The sequence below is a fragment of the Rissa tridactyla genome, chromosome 6 (genome assembly GCF_028500815.1).
Source record: "Rissa tridactyla isolate bRisTri1 chromosome 6, bRisTri1.patW.cur.20221130, whole genome shotgun sequence".
NCBI classification, from domain to species: domain Eukaryota; kingdom Metazoa; phylum Chordata; class Aves; order Charadriiformes; family Laridae; genus Rissa; species Rissa tridactyla.
The window spans coordinates 50,247,447-50,273,193 of NC_071471.1; the positions used below are offsets into that span (position 1 = coordinate 50,247,447).

The 25,747-nt window shown below is 39.8% G+C and overlaps 1 protein-coding gene across 4 annotated transcripts in view; it reads left to right on the forward strand.

The window, feature by feature from the left end:
- The window catches only part of USP54 (ubiquitin specific peptidase 54), a 103,356-nt gene that overhangs the window by 10,616 nt on the left and 66,993 nt on the right, over positions 1-25,747 (forward strand). Inside the window, exon 1 of one of the 4 annotated variants that reach the window (XM_054205971.1) lies at positions 13,979-14,061. The exons of 1 other annotated variant lie outside the window; for it this stretch is intronic. The gene's annotated coding sequence lies outside the window, so the exon portion shown is untranslated. Of the gene's footprint in view, positions 1-13,978; positions 14,062-23,319; positions 23,543-25,747 lie in introns of those variants that run through there. 2 more of the 4 variants (XM_054205972.1, XM_054205969.1) reach the window with 2 other exon arrangements.

The following is a 25,747-nucleotide window of genomic DNA, read 5'->3' on the forward strand; positions in this document are numbered from 1 at the left end:
AGAGCTCCAGGTTCAGGGCCTGACTGCTGCAGCAGAGCTGCTAGTGCTGTGTAGTGGTGTTCTGCATGGCCGCTCCAGTTTGCCAAATTACTTTGATATGAGGTAGGTGCTGGCGATGTTTTCTAGTGTGAATGCCAAAGTGAGATCCAGCTGCTTGTTTTGGACTGTGCACAGTTGGTAACAACTGAAAAGCAGTTCAAGAAATAGCTTGCCCTTCACTTTCCCCCACAATGATCTTATATCTGTCCTCCCCCATGACGACTGTAGGCAATAAATAGAATTTTAGCACATAAATTAATGTTCGAAATTTCCTTCCTCTACCCATTCCCATTATTTAGGTGTGTAGTCATGCAGTTTTAATTCTGCCAACATTCTTTGTTCTTAAAAAAAAAAAAAAATTAAACCAAAACAAAAAACCCAACAACTACTGAATACAGAGGAAAGCGGTGTCAAATGAAATGAAGGGTCTTCCATTCCCCGCTTTTTCATGAGTATTAAACTGTTTGGTTAGTGTGGGTTTTTTAATTAGTTTGTTTTTTCTTTGTCAGAATGGGGAGAAGTTGCCTTAGCTGCTTACCAAAAGACTTTCTGTTGACTAGTAATATTATCACATTAATCAGAAGCAGTGGTGTTGATTTTGAGTCCGTTAAGGACTGGTGAAGGGCAGCTCTGGGCTGCTCGAAAGAGGTTGTGGAAGACTCTTGATCTTCAGGAGCGAGATGAACCCTCAGTCCCTTTTAATGAAAGACAGGATTTTTACCTTATCGTCATCTGTAGGTGCCCTAGCTCAGGGCAGCATGAAGGCTCTTGGTTACTAGTTCTGTCTTTAATAGTGCTATCCTCAATCCTTCATCTCACAAGCAATTTACCTCCTCAGAAAGAAAAGAAATAGTAATACGATGTGCTCCTTGAACAAGAAGTCTGTTTGCAGCAGTAGCTGATATGTAGAACTTTCCATTACTCTACAGAGGATTTTTCTTCTGTCTATGCACTTCTGGAAAACAGTTCTTTGTGGTTTTCCAATCAGCTTTCACAGAAGTTTCTATTATTGATCTTGTAAAACCATAATAATACTGATGGAGCACTACACATATCAGTCTAGCCAAAGCCAATCCCTTGAATTCTGGCTTTTGAAACATGTATGCTTGTAACTTTCTATATTAGTAGGAACTTCTGGAAATGCTAATGGTCAAACAGGTGTTCAGATCAATTTTTTTTCTCCTGTTTGGGCTTTACAAAACAAATGACATGCCTGCAAAGTCTAATTACTGAATAGTTTCTTCAAGTGTTCAGCACTGTTTTCAGGCTATAATTATCCAAATGACTTTAGAGAGGGGAAAATTATATTCTTCTGCCTTAACAGCATTCACTTAAATGTCTTGATTTATGAATCTGGGGGCAGAGGGGGAAGTATGTGTATGTGTTTGCCTGTCATCTGCATGTTCCTTGGGAAATGCAGTGCCAAATCCAGTGCCTTTCTCTAAGCTTATGTGGACTTAATGTCACAACTCGTTTATCTTCTTGCCCTGTTGGCAGATTGAGACCATTGAAATCATGGTTTTGAAAATTGGAAGTTGGAATAAGAAAACTATCACTTCCAAAAATCCATTGGACTTTTTTATAAAAAAAGAAAAAAAACCAACCAAACAAAAAAACCAAAACAAAACGAACAACTATCTTCCTGTAGGAAACACCATCATTTTTGTGTACTTTCAAGGCAAAATTGCTTTGGAGATCCTTTAGTTGCTAGGGAAATTTTTTTTCTGTTCGAGTAAGATTTTATCAATGCATGCTGGTACTGCAGAAATTATTTGGAATGTAGACTAGGATAATGTAGAGCAGCATTTGTCTTATTTTTAATGATGTCTGTTCTCCTGCTTTCACAGCTGGAGTAACCTCTCTCTTGCAGACAGAAGTTTCTCCCAGGAGAGAATTTCTGCGACTTCGGTGGCTGTTGCCACCTTAGGCAGCAACCCAGGCTTGGAAATACAGACATTATTACAGCTGGAATCAGTCCTGTTTTCTTACGCTGTTTAAATTTCAGCCTTGTGAGTCTCTTATTCCCATTGAATGAAATAACAGAAAAATATGTTTGCTGGTACCTTCAGATTTCTGGATGCAGCCAGGATGCCAGCATTGAAAGCTTTGTGTTATGAATGATACAGGTTTTATATGTCACTTGGCTGCATATTTAGTTATGTTTTGATCAGAAATATAACTCTGCCCAATAGAAAAGACAATCAGGTAGAATTGCTAGGCAAAGTATAAGAATGCTTTTTCGAAATGGTGCAAATTTGCAAGATGTACTAATAATTAAATAATATCTATTATGTAAGTAATTGGAAATAAATTGATGTGCCTTGCATATTTACACTTTATGCACCTCTTTAAGTCCAATGACATTGCTCGCTTACTCAGCTCTTTCAGATCCTTTGCAGTAAGGAGAAGAAAAATACAGAGGAAAACACAGAAGAATTTGAGTCTGATGTTTTGGTTTCAAATATTCGTGAGCCTTAATACTGAGTTTGCTCATTACATTCGGTCTTCCTGACCATCTCAGTGAAAAACATGAGAGCTACCATGAGGAGTTAGACCGAGTTGTTTTTTTGTTCATGTGGTCCTTTAGTTTGGTGTTTGTTGTTTTTTTTTTTATTAATTGTTTTGGTTTCTTAGGAAGGATTTTGGCTAGGGTTACATCATTTCTATTGGTCAAGCAGTGTCAACTGTGGCCTAAAGAAAACACACAGAGAAAGACTATGGAAGAAACAATGCAAGCCTAAAATGGGTCTTTCCGTGTTTGTTTTTTATCTTTTCAAAGGTCAGTAGTTAAGGGGTATCAAGAACTAGATCTAGATAACAGTCTGTAATTGCCTCTGATTGACCTGTCCTCCATTAATAAATCTAGTCTTTTTTAACTAAATTTTATTTTGACATAGGCAATGTTCTGTGGTAGGGAATTCCACAATTTATGTGCTGTATAGTAAATTGGTATCTCTATATTTGTTTTTAAACCTGTTGCCTTGTAATTTCTTTGCTTTCCAGATTATAGTATTGTGAGATAATGCGTAATCACTTGGGATATAGAGACCTCTATTGCAGCCCCTTTGTTCCCTTTCTACCTACCTGGTCTCCTTGTCTTCTTTTGCTGTATCTTTTGTGGCTCTACCTTAATATTTCAGGGATGTGGTGGCAGGAATTATATATAATAGTCAAGCTTTAGAAGCATAATGGATTTACACAAATAATACTTGGGGTTTTTTTGTGTGCCCCAGGAAGATCTTGGTGAAGTCTGTGTACAGAACCATCTGGTGGTCTACAGTCCTTGATACACAAAAATTTTTTGCACTCTTATCCAAAGCGTTTGACTGCAGCTTTGCTCTTTGTGGGGGAGGTTAGCCCTTGCTGGGAGTATATTTGTGTTTAATGATCCCATTGTGTTCTATGCAGTTGCACAGCTTTCTAGGTTGCTTGTGGAAGGTGTTTTTAGTGAGACAGTATGTTGTTTAACTTCCTTGGTCTTTGCCTGGCTCTAGATTAATTCTTGCTTTGCCCAATTAAGCAGGGATAACAAACATCTGTGTCTGCAGAAGTAATAATGTTGGCAAAAGTTATGTGTACTCAGTAAAATATAAGCATGTTTTTAAAAAGAGCTATGGACGTGATCTGATTTTTAAAAATGTAATCAGTTTAAACTTTGCAGTTTCAAAGCAGCCAGTTTTTAAATTGCAAAACTGTTGACCTATTAAAGGGGAAGTAAATATAAAGGAGAGAAGGCTGGCAGGCTCTATTTATTGGTAAATACTTAAGAAAGGAATATGCACAACTTTTTTGCTTCAGTGTCTTTAGGTTTAGCTTGTCCATTCAAATAGTAGCCATTGGTGAGTTGATACTATGGAAAAGATGACAGCGCTTAAAATTTTAAGGAATGAGAACTGAGCCACCACAGCATTCGTTTCCATTGGGTATTTATTACATCAGCCTCCGCTCCAGCCTTTCCTGTCAAATTGTATGTAGCCGTTACCCAGACTTAAAATGTGCTGGAATCAGGGTCAGCTGCTTTATATGGCACCACTCCCTTGCTGCTTGTGATGAATGTCCAGAAACAAGGCTTCCTCTGAAAAGCAAGGGGTTGAGGATTTATTTCTTGTCTTTGCTGTGTAAGCAGGCAGTATTCCTTTTACTGTTTGAAATTTCAAATTAATCTAGGTGAATTCAGTTCTCAGCATGTTTTTCACCTTTTTTTTTTTTAACCAGAATTCTGTTTTGAGTCTTTCAGTCAAGAAATTTCAATAAATTTACTTTGACATGGTATCATGAGTAGCTAGAACGGATGGGCACAGAGGCTTGGCTTGTCGGACGATGTTAGTGTAGAACTGGGAATAGAATTTGGGTGTTCTGGCTGTTCCAGTGCTGTCACATCCCCAGTTCAGCGAGAAGAGGAACCAGACCTTTTGCTGTCTGTCTTCTTACAGAAATAGTTCTAAAATCTGTTAACTGCTTCTGGGCGGGGAGCAGGGGGATGGAATTCTTTGACAATATGCAAAGTAGTGTAATGAAACAACATTACAATTAATTCTTGTAAGTTAGCAGATGATTTTGCTAATGTAACTTGTATGCATATCTATACACATGAGAGGGACGTTAGATTTAATTCAGAAGGTCAGCTGCATAGTTCAGTCTTTCTCTGCATATAGATTAACCAGCAGTAGTTATTTCTTGTTATGGGTCCTGACCATATAGACAGGATGCAACTGAGCTTGCAGCTAATACTAAGCATAAACAAGCATTGTGAATACAGACTGTACTAACCGTTCAAATTCTGTAAGAGAATTGTTAAACTAAATACGTATTTGGATTGAATTCCAGTGTGGTTGTGAATAGAGCATAGAAGCTAATCATGTAGCAGATAGTGAACTAGATATGAGACAGCTCTTAGTCCTTTCCAAGTTCAAAGGTAATATTAGGAGCCTGCATCAATATCATTTTTTTGTATTGATGAAAATAGCTGTGACATACAAAGCAGCAGTGCAAATCATGTCTGCAAGATATGCCTTTTACCATGTTAATTTTCCTAAACATATTAGTTCTTGAGCTCTGAGTTTAAATGATTATGGTATGGGAGCTATAGCAGTTAATCTACTTCATGTTAAAGAAAAACAAACACAGTAGTTCTTTCATGTCTCTTTCAAAATATACTGAATGTCAGCCCACTTCAAATTGGCCGGTAAAATGCTGATAGTGATTAGTATTAGTGTTCAATATTGCTAAGAGGATCAAAAAAACCAGTAACATTTGTATTGTTCTTACAAGTTTACAAAACATTAATCTTTTTTAAAGTGTGCCTATAGCAAAAAGCAAACAAACAAAAACCCCAAATCCCACCAGTTGAAGCCTGAATATTTGTCCTTGTAAATTACTTTGCCTCATCAAGAAAAACTTGGTAAGCTGTAAATTAGTGACTGAGCAGTTGCAACATAAATTTTCTTTTGTTAGTATATTATCTGAGATTGCCTTTGAGTGTATATAGTTAATTCACTAGTGGTTTATACAACATGTTTTGCTTCTCAGGGTAATTGGACTAGAAGTGCATTAGTCAGTTAATGCAGTTCAGCTGATGGTCACTATCTTGTTAAGTCATGATAAATCAGTGTTTTAGCTTCCTTCTGTGGTGGACAAAGCAGGTTATATCTGGAATGGTATTTTGTTTTCTTCAAAACCATGAGTATTTGTATTATTAATTAGGTAAAGCCAGAGACTCCCCAAAAGCTAAGGATTAATTTACCATCGTAACCTACACAAGCAGTATTTTCATTATTTGTTAAATGTTAAACTTGTTAGATTTTGCTCTGCTATTTATAAAGTATTGTAATAAAATTATACAATGTGTCAGATTAATTTTGGATAATCTTAGGGGAACTAATTAATTTTAAAGATATTTTTGCATCCTAACTATCCATTTTTATTAATTACAATTGTATTACACTATCCTACTTCTTCTGGTTTCTGGTATTTATGGCAAGATGATGAAATTTTTCAATAAAGGGAAGGGCTGAAGGCTATGATTATGCTTAGTGTACACAGAAGATAACAAACAGTTTTCAGTTTTGTGTAATCATTGTATAATTCTTGTGAAAAGGAAATAAGCAACTTGGGTGCATGGTGAATACCGTACAATACACTTAAGAAGACTTAGGTATTAGCTATCTGGCAAAAATTAGCAGAGCTGCACTAGAGCTGCTGATGTCTTTAAACATTTTTTCTTCCTGCTCTTTGTTGCTATTTTGAAATAATGAAATCAAACATTTAAGTCTTAAGCTGCCACATATGCATGTACTATAGTAGGAGTCTGTTATTATGTAGTTTAATTTTGGGCAATGACAGCAACTAACTAACGTTTCTAAATGAAGTGGTGCAACAATGTAGGAATGTGCAGGAGGGTGGCTGGGTTTGTGCACTGTGCCATCAGAGCAAATACGCTGTGAGAGACAGAGTATCTGCAGGATCGCCTGCGTCGGGCTTAATCCTGTTTTTTATCTGCAATCCCTTATTCAGTATACGTGCATGAGTATGTGAACAAAGTACTCAGCCCACCCATCCAGCCCAGCTCTGTCTGCCTGGCTGGGTGTACAGAGACAGGTTTCATAACTGATACAGAAGCGATGATAACATGCTGCAAACGATCTGCTAATTGGTCTTCCCTAGCTGGTGCGATGGCAAGTCTGGGTTGCAGAGCTCCGGTTCTGTTCATATTACTGTCTTATTGCAGATCTCCTCTGTATTGCTGTTGAAGTAGAAACGGCCACTCCGTTTAGAGGTACCCCTTCCTTCTCTCGGGGTCTTGTCTTGTCTTGGAGCACTGCTGCCTGCTGAGCAGCCTTCACCCCAGTATATCCATAGCTCTCTAATGTGGGGTTTTTGATAGCACAATTTTGTAAGATGTACTTGAACTAAGTGCTATGAAAATATCCTCAAAACATTAGCAGAAGAGCAGTATAAGTGAGCAGCAGTTAGCACAAGAAGGAGATAAAAAGCACAGAGAATGTGTAAGATGGGTGGCAAATCTGAAGCAAGCATTCTGCATATTACTTAGTACTTGGGTAGGTTATTTATTGGCCAGACCTGATGAAATTCATCCTTTGGCATGTTAAAGAAAAGAAAAAAAAAAAAAAGTGACCAAAGCTATCTCAGTACCACTAGATGCTATTTGAGATGCTGGAAGACCTGAAAATGAAAAGGAGAGATGGGGGAAAAGGAGACAGGAAATTATAGACCATTCCTCTCAATCTTCCACATTTTGAACAAATTCTTGCACAAACTATAAAAGTCTCTGGGAGACAAGAAGAACATGAGTCACAGACACCATGAATGTAGGAAGAGTAAATAGTCATGCCAGTTTAATTTTTTTCTGTGACATGACAATAAGGCCTGTGAATTGACAAGAAAAGTGTGAATCTTAATATTTTCATGTTAGTGAGTTCTTTGGCACTGTTTCATGTGATAATCTTACAAACAAGTGAAGAAACATGGCCTGAAAGAAACTATTGTAGAGTAGGAGCAAGACTCACTGGATGACTGTGCCTAGTGGGTGGTTATTAACGATTGTCTGTCAAAATGAAATGGTTGTATTGAATGTGGATCCACCACGGTCTGTTGGGTCTGTACTCATTCTGCTTTGCTTCAATCTTTTCGTTAATGACCTTGATGATAGAGTAGAGAGTGTGCTTACAAAATTGATTCACTAAAAATGCCCCCAGAAGTTGGAGGGAATGTATATACATAGGACACAAGTTTAAGAGCACAAAATTATTTTGAGGAAATTGAGAAAATCTTAGGAGATAAATAGGGACAGACTGAAGATCTACACTTAACAGAAATCATGAAATACAAAAATACAGGCTAGGGAACAAGTAATTAGGGGACAATTCTCCAGAATTACTGACGTTGTAAAAGGGCAAACATTATATCAAGAGGGATAAAAATGAGTATAAGCTGTAAAACATATAGAATAATCTTTTTTTTTTATCTATGGGTAAGTCCTCAGTTGAAGTGTTGCATCTGATTAGGGCATATGACCCAAGAAAATACAGATCAGCTGAACAGAGGCCTGGAGAAGAGTAATCCAGTAATTTGAGATCTCAAAAATGGGGCCTGATGGGAAAGACTGAAATAATTTGAACTGGGGAGAGGGGCAGTGTGCAAGACCCCAAAATAGAACTGGAAAGCATAATTTCGAGCGTGTATGTAGTAGGCTATTTGAAGAAGGTAGGAAGCTGTCAAGTGTGAGGCTCAACCATGACCGGTAGGGCAAGACAAGCGATTTTAAGTTGTTGCAAAACAATGCAGATTAAGTCTTGGGCCAGGAGCAAAGGACCAGTTCCTGAGATAATTGACTGTTGTTTCTCGTAGGGCATTTTCTTTTTCTAGCTGTATTTTGAATAACAACATTACTTTAAGGCTGATGAACAGTATGTATAGACTTTTTGGAATGATACTGATTAAAAAATAATCAGTTTATACATGGAGACAGTTTACACTGAGACAGTATCCACTAGACAAAATGATGATGCAGACAGTCTCCATATTGCCAGGCCTTCCACTTCTAATGTCCTCTAACTCGATAGCCTTCATCTTGTTTTTGTTGGTACCTCACTACGTAAGTACTAGGTATATCATGCAAGATTTTCAGCTCGCTTTTCTTACTTTATGCCCTTGACAAGCCTGTCAATAGTCAACTTCCATTTCTGTTTCATTTTCATAATGGCTTCGGTCGTCAGTCTGGCACTTTGGGGACTCAACATATTATTATCATAAAAAAACAAGGAATGTACTGTAGGTAATTGTTTTGTTTATAAAATCTTTCCCAATTTCCATTGTGTATTTCTCCACTGTGAAATGAGTGCAGCCTCAGTTACCTGAGGCTGTAACATGTGTTATTAGCATACTTTGAGTCTTTATTTGCATTGTTATACCCTAGAACACAAGTCTTTAATCATTGCAGTTGGAAATTACCTTGCTTAGCAGTTTTAGTTTCTATTTTCTCAAAGAGAAATAAGTGATTGCATGAGTCAAAGCCAACAGCCTGTGTACCGTGTAGCCAGCCAAACCTGAATTCTGTGCCTAAGAGTGGAATTTGTCACAGCTTCAAGCACTTGTTAATGGGGCTTTTTGTTTAAGTAAATGTGAAGGAAATTCCATCATTTCAGTATTCCTTCTTTCTAATAATTTACTGTGAGCTGCTTCCAATTTACATTTTGTGCTGCCTTTTTCTCCTTTTTTTTTTTTTATTAAATTACTTATTTATTACTTCTTTGCCATTTTGAGATGTTTATGTGAGAGAACCTGGAAGTTCTGACAGCTGGACAGTAGGTGGTGAGCAGCTTTTAAATGCAGGGCACATGTCTGATGTGGAAAATTTAGGGGTCCAACATCCTGCAGGGAAACATTCTGGAGCTTTTAAATGATGGAGTTTTTTTGCATATCACAGAAAGGATCAGGGTGATTTGAAATATGTGCTTGTTATTGGTTTGGATATGAGGGGATGATTTGAACTCCCTTCTCTTCAGCTAGATTACTGGTTGCTCTTATCCTGCTATTTTGCTTCTCCATCCTACAATGAATTTGGGCTAAATTCTGTAAATTCTAATGCTTTTCCTTCATCACATACCTTGCTTTCCTAGCTGGATGGTCATTTTCATATTATCTGCAAGGGAGGTTATTGCTGACATTGATTATTTAAATGTTGATAATTAGCTTTCAAATTTTCAAACAAATACATGTGGGAGAACATGGTTTGTGCTTGTTCAGGCTCTGGTCTTATTTCACTGGTATTCTTTTTAACCACTGGAGCCAGAAATGCTTGCTTTTAAATTGAAAATTTTAGACCTAGCTGTATGACTCCAGCAGTTTGATATAGATATTTGGAATAAATAGGAGGACTGTAGTGGAATGCAAAGTAACACAGTTTATTGCCAATGAATACTCGGTGATAAAATAATTTTTGAAAAATATGCCAAAAATGCTAAGTCTCTGAAAGAATGCCAGTAGCATGTGCCACTGGAATTGGAAGGATGAGACTAGTATGTAGGAGGAATGTATAATAAAAGACATACCATAGTATAGAAGCTGCAAGATGTTGCAACCTCATCAACCAGCTCTAAGCGGTATTGATGCTTCTGGGTGTACGAGGCAAAACCAGCATTTGGTGCAGTTCAGATGATGTATTGAGAATGCCTGGGGTTTGGGAGTGCTGCGATGCTGCCGAGCTGAGTGCTGAGCTCATGCCAGAGGGCTGTTGGTCAATGGATAATTTCATGTTTTATCTTACCTATTATTTTTGAAAGCCATAGGTAGATCGGAAAACTCATTGCTTTATTTTGTCTTAAAGAGATGGAATATGGACGCCTTAAATAACTTAGTTTTTCATGGAACTAGACTTCTACCTTGCTTCGCTGCACTTGAAAATCTACTGAGGAGGCACAGACCAGCTGTCTTATTGCTTATGGTTGCACTTTCTGTGCTTGACTTAATGAAGATAATAATTAACTTACTCTTGACCAACAAATTTACTTTTGCTTTGCTTTATTCTGTAAAGAAGGATGGCTATCACCATGGAATGCTGGATTAGGTTGTTGGATGTCCTTTTAAAGTACCTAGTATTTGTTGAATTACATAAGGATACAAAATAGAAGCTTGATTTATAAGTGTAAGTTAAAGTGTGGTGCTACGCAGACTCTGTTAGCAGAATTAAAATCCAAACTTGCAACTTAGAGATGTCTCAAAAAGTCTAAAGCTTGAATAGTAGGTTTCGGTTCTGAAGGAAGTGGAGGAAGGTCTATTCTTAACACAGCACTGAGTGCTGATACACTTACAAAATGGGATGTGGCTCATCTTCATTGTAAGATCATTTTTGTTTGAAAATATTATAGGTGACTGATGTGAAAAATGAAGGCTAACAAGTCAGTCAGTCCTGTGTAAATTTTTTAGATACTGCTAATTCTCTAGTCCTTTCTGCTTTCGTGAGCACAGACCACCATGCTAAACTGTACTATTCTCTTACCCTTCAGCAGTATTTCGATGCAAGACCTTTTATGTGCCTACACATGGACTATGAGACACATACACCCACTTTCACTGTAAAGTGGAGTTTGAACTGTCTCCTTGCAATAGAAGTAAATGAAGTTTGTCCTATGTTAGAAACTTAGTAGCTAAGTGCTCTTAAATGACACTGAATTTATTTAGGGTGCTAAAAGGGCACTGAATTTGTTTAGGCTACTGAGGTTTGGGGAAAAAAAAAATCCAGTGCTCTTTACATAAAATAAGGTTTAGAAGTTATTTTATTGTGCTTTCCCGGTGCAAAACAGAACAGAGCTGTAATTTTAATTGTCTTGAATATTCAACATGTTGAATGGTACTATATGTAAATATGTAGTTTTAATGTAGTAGTTGGTTCAAGGGGAAGGCAACAGGAAGGCAACACAATAGTCCGGGTAAGCAGTAGCGCTGCAAACATGCTACAGACAATAGTCGATCTGTCAGCTGTGAAGAGCCGACTTCCAGGCTCCAACTGAAGTTGGATGGCTGTCTCTGTAAGGGTGGGAGCTCAGTGATCAGAAGAGTACCAAACAGGATGGGTTACAATCAACCGAGGGATTATTTTTTTTTTAATGTGACATTTAAAAATTATTAAAATTATTTTTATTGAGGGAAAAGTGTATTTCAGTTCCACATTTAATACTATAAATAATTAAGATAATCTGTTCTAAATATACTTCAAAATGAAATCCCGCTGCTTGTTTGCAAATTTTAGCAAATGAAATGCTGAGTGGAAACTACCACTAATGAACTGACAACCTGGCTTTTGACAATAAGTGGGTTTTTTTAATTATAGTGTAGATATAACTGTTTTGATTGTTTCACACTATTTCTCAGCTTAGAATAAAAGATGAAAAAGCACGAAACTTTATGTTTTAGTGTTTGAGTAATAGCCTAGAGACCTGAGAGGATGAGATCCCCTAGTTCTAAAAATGTTCAGCATTGGTGCTTACCATCAACGTCAGTTTAATTCAGATTACTCTGAAAGGGTTTTTTTTAAAGCACTTACATAAAATAATGTCATATAACTTCTGTCCATGTGCAGTTTGAGATTAGCATGAATGTGAAACTATTTTAGAAAGCATGCCACATGACACTCACCATTTTCTGAAAGATAGTCCTGATTATTTGTTATAGTAATCTGAGGTAGCTAACCTCAGTAAAGCAGAAACACAGATCTTACAAATACTCAGAAAACAAGGAGGAAAAAAAAAAAAGGGTCTAAACATGAAGAATGTGCTTTTAGACATATGAATGGCTAAAAATGTCAGGAAAAAAATGAAAGAATAATCTGTATAGGGGAAAAGGAGAGTTGACTGTAATTCAGGTATTTTAATAACTGTATCTCTTACAGTATCTTCATTATTACCAAAGCAAGAAGCAAAATTTTGTGTATGAGGCTGTAATATATTGTGTTAAAGCATAACTCACCCTGTTCCTGTGTTCAAACCAGAATGCTGTGTCTCATCTTCTGCTCGGAATGGTGCAGTTGCAAAGGCCACCACTGTTTTTAATGAGTGCTGGTATAATTGGTGGTGGAACCCATGGATAGAAACAAATAAAAACGGGGGACTTTTGCAGAATCAAATAATTGTTTGGAAATATCTACTGAAGGTTAAGTAAAACCTTTATGATATTAGTTTGGACAGTGAGTGACACTTTCCTCTATGATGATTTCATCTTTGATAGCTAAAAGTAAGAACTGTCACTGAAAGCATAGATGAGAATTGGGGAAGTATCATTTGTCGATGTTTTACAGATGAGGAATTGGAGCAGAGATTAATTGATTTGCATGAAGTTGCCCTGAAAGTTGGAGGATGTGGTAATTAAGACTGATGACTTCATGCTAACAGTAGTGAAAGAAAGAAAAAAGTGGCTGTGTGGCTGCATGGCTGCAGGTTGAGGATTCCCAGCAACGTCCTTGAGTTTTAAGTGAGGCTGATGCATTTTCATGGCTGGGTATTTGCAATACAATGTTTTCTGTATGGATTAGATATAAATAAGAAGGATGACACAGTAGAGGAATCACCCTTTTTCTTTTCAAATTTGCTTCTTGAATAGGAAATTCTAGTGTTTGTAGCTGCCGTTTAATTATTCTCTCTTCCACATTTAATGCTATTTGCCCAGCTGAGTGGAAGTGATACTGATTTAAAGGTCTCTTGTCCTCCAGCGCATTTTCTTAGCGGAGAGGGTCACTGAGCAGGGTAAGGGGACAACTGGTTTTGATTAGGGAAGAGGATAGTGGTAACGGTTTGATTTGTCCCAATTGCATTTTGAGTGGGTCTCATTTGCCAGGTGTTGATGGTACAAACTCAACAGCATCAGTTTTGTGCTGTCTTAAGTTGGTTGGTATCTTGTGGCAGAAATACAATATCTGACAGTAAAGTTGTTGTTGTGTATCTGTTTCTGTATGTGCCGCTGAGAACGGGCAAGCCTCCCTTCGCTGATGAGCCAACTGGCACTGCATTTTTTGTGTGACGGTGGAAAGCTGTGGCCTTCAGGTGCTTAAAACTGCTGCCGTTTGGATGCGTGAAGAGGGACATCCCGTTGTGGCAGCAGCCCCGCGATGACCATTCCCGGGGAGGAGGGCAGAGGGAGGGTGTCCCCGCGCTCCCGGCAGGTGGAGGGGAGGCGCTGAAAGGCCTCGGGCAGCGCTCCCGGCCCTCCGCTTCCAGCCTGGGCTCGAGGGGTTGCCTGAGCGCGGCCACCTTCGTTACGCCCGCTCCTGCCTGGCGACCTTCTCCGTGGCGGCGGTGGCCCCGCCGCTGCCTCTTTAAGGCCCGACCTGCCCGGGGATCAGGTGCGCGGCCGGAGCGGTGACGTCATAGTGCCGGAGGCGGGGCCCTGGCTCCAGCTACCGCTCCCGCGCTGCGCGCCGCGGGACGGGGCAGCGGCGGCTGCGCACGTGTGTGCGGGGCGGCGGCGCTGCTTCCCCCGCCGGCCCCCCTCGGCGGGCCCGGCGCTCCCTGGGTGAGTGTGGCGGGGCCCCGCGGCCGCGGGAGGTGGCGGTGCGGAGCGCGGCGGCGGGAGCGAGCGGGACGGGACGGGACGGGGGGCGGCGGGTGGGCTGAGGCGTGTTCAGCGCAGCCGGATGGTGGTAGCGGGAGGGCGGGGGGGAGGCTGCTCGGTGCGGTTCCGTTGCAGCAGGTGTTGGTTTATTCTGTGTTGCGCCGGCTGCTGTCTATGCAAATGAAACGTTTTCTCCTTCAGCAGACTACGCTGGGAAAACGTGCAGGGTGTTTAATTCTTTGCAAACGTAATTTTTAGCTTTTTTTGTACAGGCATACATAATGTTCTAAGCTTCATTTGCATTTACTTGTTGAAACTGTTGCTGAAATGGTAGGTGAATACCAGGTAGTACAGTAGTCTATTTGTCATGGTGATGAATTGTGCTGTGTGCCTGCTGTCCTTGGTAGAAGGTGCTATGTTAAATTTAACTCATGATAGTTGGGTAAATCAAGGCAGTTCAAAACAGCAGAGTTTGGAGCACAGGAGGGATGTAAGGTGTATTGCAGCTGCTCTCCCTGCCTTGCCAATGAGAAGATTATAGCCCATCTGTATGGAGAAGAGTAATGACTGTGCCCTTTGCCAGTTAGGGGGGAATGTGCAAGCCCATATGGAATTTACACCACTTAAATCTTCACGTGCCCGGGAATTGCATTTGCTAGTTCTGATGAGGAAAGGCAAAGTATTGATTATGGCTTTGGTTGTGGGTCTTGGGGTTTTTTTGGTTGGTTTTGGGGTTTGGTTTTTTTTTTGTTTTTGTTGTTAAATAAAGGTAGAGGAGACACTGAAACCTTTCTTTGAACATTCATTTAATCTCCATGATAAATAGACTTGTATATTTGCAGTTCTAATTTCTGCCCTAATGTGTTCACTTTTCATCAGATAAGTTAAAATTGGCAGAAATAAATAATGGAAAAAATTTCTCTGCTCAAGGGAATTATCACACAAAGATAAAGCTGGCAGGAGGGTATCTGTCATTTTCTGGGTAGCAGAAGGAGGTGACAAAGTAAAGCAAGACTTTATCAGGCTTGACTCTTAACTACAGGAAGGTCTCTCTGGTATTCTTATGTTAAGAATGCGGGCTGAGACTTCCCTTTGAAGTCTTGAATTGGAAAGGCCCATCTCTACCACATCTAATTTCTGCATTAGATTCCAAAGCAGATTTAGTCTCTAAATCTACAGAGCAGAATTCTGTAGTAACTCCTCATTAAAATAAAGAAAAATACTCTTATGTATGGCCATATGTATTTGTTATGATACATGCTATTTTTAGTTTTGAATGTACACCTATGAATCCATCTTTCTGCAGGTTTCTTTCATCTGTTGCCTTGATAGTGTTTCCATCTAATCAGTATGCGACGGATGATGTTTTTACTCTCTAAATTTAGCTGCTGATGTTCTACACTACTTGGTATTCTGTATTGCTCTTCATGGTGGGCATCCTGCATGGATAGATGGGCAACAACAGCCTTTTTCCTGGAATATGCATTGTCCCAGTTGACTTATATTAACAGTGGGCTTTTTTTGAGGGGTCAAGTATGTTAATCTGCCATGCTTTAAGACCACTGGAGTCCTTGTATTTAGGTATGTTAATGTATACATGTGCTTTGTGTGTGCCTTACACATGGGGGAGAGGAACCTCTGAGTGAATGTCACATTACTGTAGTATTTAATTGGTACTATTTTTTCACATACTTAGTCAGAGAGTACCAGTGTTCTGTTAGAAACAGATTTGTAGTCCAGAGGGGTGATGCAGCTGTAGGGCGCCAGGCTAAGGTGAACAAGTAAGTAATAGGGGACATAGTAGGATTAGGCTACAGGGTGAAATCTGGTCAATTACTTTTCTACCTGAAAATCTCTTTAATTGCTAAGTATATTTTTTCATTACAGCACCTATTACTGTGACAGATGTGACTTTCCATAGGTTTTTGTGGAGTAGGTCATTATTTCTTCTGGAAGTCATCAGCTATCTCTTACTCTCCTTGTTGATATTTTAGTACCTTAAGCCAATTTCATTTCACTGGCTGTGACACAACCAGTAACCCTCACCCTTGTATGTGTGACTGTATACACTGTTGAAAAAGGCACTGGATTTTAAGCATCTGCAACAGCTTTTGTAGGTGCATGCAGTTTTAGAACAGCCACTGTTTCTTAATGAAATTACTTGAAAACATTTCAAGGTGGAAAGAAAGATAACTTAAGAAATGCTGTTACTTCCCCCTTCTTCTAATGGCAGATTTTCATAGAGGATTTACTTATTTTAATTTGCAATTCATAATAGTTTTAAAATATTTATATCCCCCTCATCCCCCCCGCCCCGTGATTGGGATGATTCCTGAAATCACCCCTATCAGACTTTTGCTTTCAGCCCTTCAATATCATGGTATGGATTTAAATGCTCCTGGGAGTTCTATGCTACACATCCTGACTACATGTCAGTCTGCCAAGGTTCAGTCATAGGACAAATAATAAAAAGAAGACACAACGGAAAATAATTAGCGTAGGAAATTTAAAGTGGTGTAAGATAAAATTTTATGAGCCTCATGACTTTGTCTATAACTGTGTCTTTGTGGTCTTGTTAAATTAAGTGATACAAAAGTAAACTAATAAAGCTGAAGAACTAGAATAACAAAGGGGGCAAAAGAATATAGATAGGGAGAACTTTTTGTGAGCTTACTTTTATTTTGGTTTCACACTCATGTAAGTTAGTTTCCAAAGTGAATCTTCCACCTCCAACCTGTCATCTCATTTTTTTAATGTCAGATAAGAGCCTGAAAAGCATTGGTTTTGTTTGATGCAGGCAGATGAAGCAATCTTGTATAATCTTACTTCTCAAGACTTTCTTGCAAGCCTTTTGTTAAGGACCACAGTGTTGCTAAGATCCTGACCTATCAAGGTTTACAGGTTGGGTGCCATAATTTAGGGTCACAAAATTGTGTAAATTCTTAATGACAGTGGGAAAAGTGGATATGGGTTTATCACTCCGGTTACACTGGCCCAATGCCATGTGCGTGCTTAGCATAGGAAAAGTTATTTTCTGATTCCCAGTTTAGTCAAACTGTAAATTAATTCCTGAATGTCCAAGGGTCATATTTAAACCACAGGAAATTCCTTTTCCACCAGGGAAACAAATCTTGTGCCGTGCCTTTTAGGGTATAAAACTGTGTGTGCCTGTCTGCTCTACCTGCACAGATAACGTGAAACTTGTCTGTGGCTTTGGACATGTTATGGCATTACATTCTTTCAAAGAATGTGCTTGTGCTTTGACCAAGAAATTTAATTTAGTGCTTTGTTTGATTAACAGGCATCTATAGCCTGGTGTGTTACTTGTAGTCAAGAAGACCTTTTACCATCTCTTTTTGATAGGATATTTATAAAACGTTCTTTTGGCTCTGGTCCACACACTGAGGTGGAAGTCACAAAAAGCAGGATAGATTAAATGCAGTGCACTGTGTTTTGCCATCACTGGGAATAAGTATGCAATGGAATTGCTTTTCTTGGTTTTGCATTGGTTTTAGGAGTCTAGTAGGAACAAGAAATGCAGTAATTTGTGGTATTTGTGGAGGTACCGCTTTGGTAAAGAGTGGTGTTTTGGTTCCTGCATGTTTGGTAACCTTTAAACCCTGGCTCTTTTGTAGACTCCCAGACCTCCCAGTGCTACAGGTGAAACTAGTTTCAAGCACTGGGTTAGAGTTCCTAGATGTAAGAAGTCAAACTGCTGGCAGGATATGTTCATAATGATGTGTTCGGGTTACTAATGCTTTCTTTTTCTCCTGGTATTTCTTTTTTTATTTTGAGTCTTCTGCCAAGAGGAAGACTGGTTTCAATGGGGAGTGGTCTTCCTTGTAGTCCATACGCATAAGAAACAAGATAGCTTTTTTTCAGTTAAGTGGAAAATATTGAGTGTGTATACAAACTGTTTGTATATACAAGCTGTTTTTACTCTTAAAGTTGTAAATGGGCCAGATTCATTTGTCAAACCGTAAGGTTTGGAAATGGAATTGTGGCAATAGTGCTCTTGATAGCAGAGATCTGGACTTCATATACTAAGGAATCCTTTCCAGTTCACTGCTCCTAAGATTATTTTTAAAGCTAGTTTAGATTTTGGTTTAGACTACAGCCCATGGTTTCTCAAATAACTTAACTTGAACTGCCACCCCGAGCCACCCTGCACAATAAATACATGTGGGGCTATGTAGGGAGCACTGAGGAACAGATCTGGCTTCAAACTACCCTTGCCGCTGTTTACCCTGACCAGGTTGTCTCTGTGGCCTCTACAATGTGTGTGTTGCCGTATTGGAAAGAGCTGTGCAAGGATGAGAATGAGCAGTTGGGTGGCTGAAAGAAAGCAGAGGGCATAAAGACTCTGGTCTCACATTAGCCAGTCTCTGAATAGTCTTAAAAAGTATGTCTGATTCTTTGTTGATAACCAATATGTTTGGTTATTCTTTAGAAATATTGAAGAATGGCAAAAAAAGCTCTTTGCTTATCTTGTAATTTACAGTCTACTTGAATAGCTCTAGGTAACCTGATTTTAATAAAAGAATAGCTGAGATGCTAAGGGACAAAACAGTATTGATTTTTATCAGTTTTCATTATATGGGTCTATTTGGCTTTAAGGCTGTGTCCACCCTGCCAAAGCAGGCTGTGTCAATAAAGTAAAATCAAAATTTTGCTGTGCTATCCCCACCCCAAGACAGTATTTAAACAGTTGTCTTGCCATGTGGAGAAGGTCAGCTGAGTAGAGCATATGTGTTTGCCTAATACGTTTGAACACATAGCCCTAAAGTTTGTTAGACTGTTGTTAGATTTTTGTTGGCTTTTTTCCCTCCTCTTGAAAAATGCACTGCTGATGTGGGAACATGAGCTTATCTTCCTCAACCCGCCCTCTCCACCTTCCCCACCCCCCAAAAAAAATAAATTGTTGATGGTCACTGCTTTGTATCCACTTCACTTTTAACTTTTTTGACCTCAAAGGTTTTCAATGAAGAGGGCAAACATCTGCTTTCAGACTTCATAAAAGTCCGGGGGATGCATACTGCAAACTAAAAAGCACTGTCCTAGAAGAATGCACTTACTTAAAACAAAGAGGCTAGGAATGATTAACCAGGGGGTTTGTGTTGCAGCACTTTTTTTAACTGATCTTTCCTGGAGTGCAGCATGATGTTAACCTAGTGCAGTTTCGCTGTGGCTGCTCCAGGAGAGGGCTGGGTGGGTTGGTGGGGCTCGGCTGGGTGCTCCTGCTCTTGGCATGTGGCGTGGCTGCTCTCGGTTGAAGTGGCTCATGCAACCAGCTCCCAGCTCAACGCAATACTCAGAAGCAGCCAGAGCGCGAGGCCGTGGAAAGTAAACAGACTGACACGGTCTGGCGTTTCCCACAGTTAAATGAAACCACACCTTTAGTCCGTGTTACTGATTGCCACACAGCCATCTGACTGCAGATGGAGGGACAGCTTTGTTATCTGGATAAGAGAATCTAACTTCAGGCCACTGTCAAGAGGCATTGCTCACCAGGCCTGCTTTTCTGAATCCTGAGTGAGCGCGCTGATGAAAAAACTGTATCGTTTTTGTTTCCATTGGTAGAGTTGTTCTTTGCTGACTTACCACCCTATACTAGCTTGTTTTGCAGGCTGCCCAGTGTTAGCTTAAGGGGAGCAGAAGGGGCGTGTGATGGGGAATGGATCCACCCTGGTGGCAGCTGTCAGGTTGGCATAGCTGTATCATAAAACACACTGTAATTACCTGTGCAAAGAATTAGTGCGTCTACACGGTATTTTAGCTTTGGTGGCAAAGCTCATAGAAGAAAATCCCATAACCCATGTAGTTTGCTGGTCTGTGTTGTGCCAGTTAAAACTGCTTAGTACAGGACTGCTCTGTATTCTGAATAACTGAAATTATAAAAATAGCCCCCTTCATACTTTTATTTTCTGGTTATTTTTAACACAGATTGTTTTCATGATGCAGTTTGTAACGTGGCCCTACACAGGCTGCCATCTACAGAAGAGAGCATCAGATGAGAGCAGGAACGAGTGACCTGTGAAAGGTGGGCAGGAACTTCTGCAACCAGCTGCTTTGTTGAAGCCAGTTAAGACCATGTAGCACTTATTCCTGACAAACTTCTCCATGTAGACAATATGGTATTTAAACTGTACTAAATGTGCTGACATTTACAGCTCTATGAGTAGGAGTGCTGTGGTGGAAAATTATTTGAAGGTGAAGGGAAAGGCTAGCATAGCCTTTGCTGGATAGGAAGCTACATGATCTGCAACAGAAAAGGAAGCTGAAATCATATAACTCTGCAGGCATTGGGAAAAGAACTGTTTTCAGTATTGAAAGAATGGTTATTACAGCTCTCTGTCATCTCTACTTTGTTTCTTCAGATTTTTTTTAACTTATGCTTTTGTCATTTTCTTAGACAATCTCTCTTTATCTTGCCAACCGTGAACGTATGCTGTAGGCATACATGCTTCTAATAGATAGGGTTGTCTGGAAATGCATTTGCTTCTCAGATTGCTGATCTCTGAACCAAAGCTGAAAAGCAAGGAAGGGAGAGAGAGAGATATTCCAGTCTTGTTTCTATTGCTTTATCTTGCCTGGTTTTCCTGCCTCATTTCAGTCTGAGGCAGCTCTGTGGATGGCTGTATGTATATAATTGCTAGCATTGCTATCAGGTCCTAGTAGCCCTAGGGGCTGCAGTACTTGACCAGAGCTGTTTGAGGCTTGCTGTGCTGTCCTAATTTAGGTGAAATGTTAGAAGAGTGGAAATACTAATTTTTTTTTCCTTCTTTCTTCCTGTTCTTTGCAGAAATGTGGTAATTGCTCTGAATTCTTTCTCAGTTTGGTGGTGGCGAGTCAGGTGCTTAGGTGGTGTGTTTGGCAAAGCTCGCTTTTGTAAGTGCACCCATGCTGTTGTGCTTTGTCTGGGAACGCGTCCCCTTGCCTGTGTTTGGGCATGGAGCCCTGCTTGCGGTCCCAACAGTTTGACCATCAGCAGTGGGGAGCGAAATCTGATTTTCTGTCTGATGCAGAGGGATTTGTTTTAGTAGTAAAACACTTACCTGTTCTTTGCTGCTGTATGGTTTTAAAAAGTTTTAATTTTAGATGTGGTGGAAGCAGAACTGATCTTGCTTTACAGAGGGCTTCTAGAAATAATTTTCATGCGATCTTCATGCACTGAAGTATTGAAGAACTGGATATTGTTTAGACAGGTAGCTGTTAGTCTCCACTACCTGCGTGCTGAGAGACTGTGTAAAATAGTGTCAAAAGAGGTATTTGAAAACATCCACAACTTGATTCATACTTCTCAAGTATGTGTGGTCACCTGAAGTATGTTAGAAAAAAGCTGAGAAAGAGTTCTGAAATGATGGAAACTGAGGTTGAAGCAAATAGGAATTTGTAAACATCGTCACTACAAAACTTGGCATTACTGATTTAGGTGCTCCTGCCATTTTGGGAGTACTGGTCCACACCACGTCAGCAAGGAAATCAGTGGAGTTACAGAAGTGTGTATGTGGCCTTTGTGTCTGAGGAGAAAAGGGGAATGTTTAGTCCTTTGGAATGAGGAGGAGGAAGGGAGCGTAGAGATCAGTGTTTTCTCTGCCAGAGTGCTTGCCAACCTCAGGTCATTGAGCCCTGGACATAATGCTGCTTGAACAAATGGACTTGGTAACTTGGTAAGACTTGTATGGATATTTGAAAGGAAACCTGCAGATCCAAGTAATGGTGCAAGACATCTGGAAGACTGGGTCACTCTTTGTCTATGATAAAAATAAGGATTGGCACATTGCTTTTGCTTGGAAAAGGTCTGTAATGGTGTTGCAAACCGTGCTTTTAAGTGGTTTGGCTTCCTTGAAACAAGCTGTTTGAGGAAAGTGCTACAGAGTTAACATGCTGCTTTAACCACACACAGCTGTGGAGCAGGTTTTGAGCCCAGCATGCTTACTGAACAATGTACTGGTTTTTGTTCACTGTTATGCCATTCTTAGTACACGTTACAAAATTATTTTATTTGAAATTTGGACACATAGATCTAAATCTTAAAAAGAAAAAAAATGTATGTAGAAGCATCACGAGGTAAAACACTGCTTAGAATATTGTGCCTTTACTATATTTTTTCCTTTCTTGTTCTAACTCCTTTTTTTTGTCTCATCAAAACTCTATGATTATGGAAACAAGTAGTTAAAACTTGGCTCAGTCCATTCTATCCTGCAAGACTGGATTGTTTTTTAAGGCAAACCAATTTAATTGTATTCTTACTGCTTCCCTTTTGTATTGTTTGTTTCTATTAGGTAAATGGTCCCGGTGGGGATAGTATCTTCAATAACTTGTATGGTCCAAAGTGTTATTATATTTCAATCTGATTCTGTTTGTTAGTAGTACCTTGTGCTAGAACGAAAAGACAATGGTGTGCGTTGTTTTTTGTAACATAACCAAAGTTTTCTTTAAAGTTATTTTGGTCTTGGATATACAGTAAGACTCCCTGTCTGTGTTATGAATGTGACCATATTAGAAGAACAAATTGATGCTGAATGTGGATGGCACCAGTGTCCTGGAGCTGTACTGTAAGAGAGTCTGGGAGTAATAATGTAGTAATGCTGCTTCTGAGCTTAAATAACTGAGCTTGTGGGAAGTTTTGGGGGTAGGAAGCTGTTTTTCTGAACAAGCTTCTTTTTTCCTTGATCAGTATCACTGGCTTTGAACCGCAGGGGATGGTTCCAGGAATTGTCCTGCAATAATTGTTCTTTGAAAAACTGCTTTTAAATTTGCATTGCAACCGCAGGGCTCTAAACCGAGGGATCAAAACTGAAGCCATCTTTTGTGTCCTTTGCATTTTTTCTGTTAAATGGCTACATGTCACTCCCGGTTATCAACCCCTCCTGTGAGAAAGCATCCTTGGTGTTTAACTAAACGGTTTGCAGGGACCTCAGCAGTTCACTTGTTGTGCTGAGGGGAGCCCTGCCTTGCACAGACAGACGGCTGCTGTAAAATGAAGTCATCCCTTGCAGCCCTCTCTCTCCCTCCTCTGCCCCCAGTCTGGTCTCTTTTATAAAAAGGGTTTGGAAAACCTTCCTCCCTCTGGCCTGGCCCTGTTTCCAAAGGGAATTGTCGGTAAGCGGGGCCAGGGCTCTGGCCTTATCTCTGTTGTCAGAGCTGCCTGCCTGGTAGGTGGCAGCGGGGGCAACGCTTTTCAAATGAGACTTTCCTGTGCTGAGAGAGGCCCTTGTTTTTTGTTTTAACAGCTTCCTATTGTTTGAAACAGCAGGTTGTCCCCTCCCATGCTATTCTAGCTCTTTCCTCCTCCCTTAAATAATTTTTCCATGCAAGTATTACTCAGAGCAGTTACTCTAGCAGCGAGTCCTCTGAGAGTTTTCCCAGCCCGCTCTGATCTCCATCTTTTGCTGCAATACCAGTGTGGAGTTCATGCAATACAAAGTGGCTTCTGAAGGTAGGTCTTTCTGACTTTTAAATCTGTTGTTTTAATTCAGCGTCACCACTGCTGTGACATGACTGTTTTTTTTGATTGAATCCCAAGTTGTCACAGGAATCCTCTCCTATATAAAGTTCTGAAAGGTAGAAAATGCTGCTTTTCAGTTGTCTTTGTTTCCAAGATGCAAAGAAAGAGTATCACTTCTGTTTATTAGTAGTTTGCTTTTCAATATTCTAGTCCTGCTGTCTACTGCTGTTTTGTATATATACATCTTATTTATGTTCTGCTACCTGTGTGAAAGGTGCTTTCTAAGTTGAAAGCTGCCTCTGGTCCATGGTGTCATAGCTGCTTCTGACTAATAGTATCCATGATAAATCTGAAGATTAAGCCAGTCAGAATCTCTTCTCACATTAGGGCTTGTCACAGCTGGAAGGGATGTTGGCAGTTCATTTCCCATTCTTGTTACTTTATGATATAACTATTACCTAGTCAGAAGCTTGCAGGACTGCTTTTTTGACAATTTAGATGCAGTTTTGCTTCCCTCTACTTGTTGAATTCTTTGTTAGAAAGTTGATAATGAAATGAGGTATAAAACACATGTAGAGCTCTTTTATTATCTTAATGTGTTGATTTGTGAAAGTCAACTTGCTTTGGCTGGTTTCCTGATCCCCTGCCTTCTGTAAAATGTCTTGTTTCCAAAATAAATGGTAATTATTCTGTGAATTTTGGAAGTCTACCACTACTGTTCCGTACTTCTCACTGCTTCAGCTTAACATGAAGTACATCTTTGTTTAAATTTGTAGATTTGAAAAAAACCACAAACTATTTTCATACATATGGTGATACTAAGCAGAGGTTTTAATTCCACAAAATGATAAATCTGGTTCTAGAGTTTGTCACCAGAGGGGGGGAAGAATAATCTGTGTATCATTTCCACTGCTCATCATTCAGTATAATAAATGCTTTCTGCCTGTTCAAATGCATTCCAAATTTTTTTTTTAAGGAATAACTTGTTTGTAATCCCAGTATGTTTTTGGCTCCCTGAGAATATTGATCATAGTCTGCTGAGGCAGGGCTCAGCTGATCTGCACCTGGAAGAAGTCCCGCTCTCCTTGCCCTGGCTATAATTTCTCGATGAGCTGTTGCAGCTTGCTAAACCAGTAGGAAATAAGGCAAGCCCCTCTGCTCTTTCCATACACCCCAAAGTCCTAATTTTGTGAGCTGAATTTGCTCCTGTGAGCCAAAGAGCAGAGGTGTTAACTGCTTGCTGCAGAGCACTGGGGAGGAGAGGGGAGTGCCCTCCTTCCGACTTTGGTGGCCGTGAGATTTTGGGTTCATTTGTCCATATAAAATGGTCACACTCAGACATCCTGTTTTGGGTGATGGGTCCTTCTTCCAGTACGCTGTACTTGGTGGGAATTAGAGAAACCTTAAACTTTTTTCTTTTTTTCTTTTTTTTTTTTCTTATAAACTGGCAGTTCAAGAAACCTCTTGCTGTTCTATAACAAACAGAGAAGCGTTGTGGTGGGCATACAGGGGTTTATGTTCCTTTGTAACGTAGTTACACCTATAGGTTACAGTCAGTAATTTCAGAGTTTTAGGCGTCTTAAAAACCCAAACAGGCTGATTCCAGGTTAGAGTGTTCCCCATCCAAGGCCAAAGAGACATGACAAACAGCCAGAGGAGCGAAGGAAGCAGACTGTGGTGGCTGTCACGATGAACAATGGTTTTGGCACACCTGCTGCCTTGCTGCTGAGCTTCTCCGTACTTGGCAGGAAAGAAGTGATTTGAAGGATAACCAGATAGTTTTGTAGATGTTTTTGGTATGTTTCCATCTTCTCTGAGGGAGAGAAAACAGAAGCACTTGCTTTATAATGTAACTAATGGCTGGTGAAGGCTGGCACCATCAACTTTTGGGGCATGATTTAATAATGCACTTAAAAATGGGAAAGTCAATATTATGCTAGACCCAAGGGCCCTTAGAAGTGAATGCAGGGAGACTGACGTACCACAGGAAGGCAGAATAGTGGGATATAATCAAAGCATTGTGTTAGAGAAAATTATGCTTATACTACCCTTCTGAATAGATATAAACATATTCGTATACTTTTATTCAAGAAAAAGAGTTTTTCTAGTAATCAAGAAGCAAAATGAGGAGAGCTGGAACAAACCGTTTGTAGGAAGGTTTTGCAGTACAACACAGTTTTCGATTCTACCAAGAGA